At 41.9% G+C, this 1,542-nt stretch overlaps 1 pseudogene; it reads right to left on the bottom strand.

Moving 5' to 3' along the window:
• Window positions 1-1,243, bottom strand: part of LOC136279351 (uncharacterized) — a 12,338-nt pseudogene extending 11,095 nt beyond the window's left edge.
• Between the last annotated feature and the right edge of the window lie 299 nt (window positions 1,244-1,542).

Raw genomic sequence — 1,542 nt, 5'->3', positions numbered from 1 at the left:
TCATCCTGCAGTTCACTAAGTTGTGAAAAAAAAGTTGTAACAGACCGCTGTTGTTGCAACAAGAGTGTGCAGGGGACAAAGAACGTGCCTTCACAACACAAGGGTTCTTGAACACAAGGTTTAATAATCGAGAGTTGCACACTCAGCATATTTTCTTAACAACACAACAGGATCGGAATAGGAGTCTCATCTTTGGCTAACAAGCTTCACCTCGCAAGTAAAAACCTACAAAACAAACACTTAATCACTGTTGGAACGGGATTTGGAAATACACGAGCTCCTAAGACTCACCATACGATGAGAAACTCCCGGCGACTAGCGCGTTACAAAGCACATAGTTTCTTTATCGCTACACGACGACACTGAGACGCGCTCACTAAGCATGCTGGGAGTATAATTACAAAAATAGAATGGAACGGACTTAGGAAAACAAAATTGTTCTCTTGTTGAGGATTGGCCTCAACAAAGAGGTCTTTTTATATGCTCATTAATTAGCTGCCCTTTTTTCTGACAAGGTGTAAATAGGCGTCAGGTAGTTAACCGCCATCAGCACGATTTAAAGGAGCTTGAGCGGAGCTTTTATGCATGCCAGGCTTCCAAACAAAGGCGCAATCTACGTCTCAAGTGACTACATCGTGAGACAAACGATTATACGGTTTACAATTACCATCACGTTGAGCAATAACCTCTTTTACGATATAGCTCATACTACTTTTTTTTTTAACTACATGGCCTTCGTGGTATTATTCTTTCATAGTATTCCCTTGCCAGGTGACTAGGGGAGTTTTAGTCAAAAAAAGAGTTGCAGCTTTGAAAATTTAAAGGAGGCTCCACAGGGATTTTTGACTGCGCGAGATCTGGTTGTGAACATAGCACGAGCTTTAAAAGTGTCAACATGCAAAACAAACATGGCGGCTCGATACGATCGCACGATTGCTATCTGAAAAAGTGTGTTAAAAGCAGTTTAACACAATACAGTTTTTATATGATGGAATCTAGGGTTTCCAGCGACTACATCCGTAGTATTTATAGGCCTTCTACGCCCGAAGAAGAGGTCAACCGATAAAAAAATAACCGGGGGAAAGATTGCCAAAAGTCGCCTCATGTAAGGTAATCCGGATTCCGGAATCCTGACAATTTTTTCTCGTGGAATGCGGAATACTGGGCCTTGGAATCCAGAATCCGGCATTTGGAATTCAGAATTCCACAGGAATGAAACAGAATCCACTTGCTGAAAATCCATTTCAAATCGTATAAGCGGCTTTTACGCGCATCCATACGACCGTTGAAGAGTGCAGTTCACTCACATAGTCAATCAGTACGCAAATTTAGGAAGTGTTTACACATCGCACAGGATTTGCTTGGAACATCAACATGACCGCTATTTGGTTGCTTTGGAACACCTCAGGCGGTGTGCACACTCTGATTGCGTTGTATCATAACTAAATCAGATTTTACCGGATATTTATACGGCTGTTGGAGGCGCAAAGGCGACAGAGCACAATGTACATGTTTACGTTCAAGGAAAAAAAGAGGTGAAAT

This window comes from Pocillopora verrucosa, chromosome 1, assembly GCF_036669915.1.
Source record: "Pocillopora verrucosa isolate sample1 chromosome 1, ASM3666991v2, whole genome shotgun sequence".
Taxonomy (NCBI): Eukaryota; Metazoa; Cnidaria; class Anthozoa; order Scleractinia; family Pocilloporidae; genus Pocillopora; species Pocillopora verrucosa.
The sequence above is the reverse complement of the archived record's forward strand: the minus strand, read 5'-3'. Positions and strand labels throughout refer to the sequence as shown.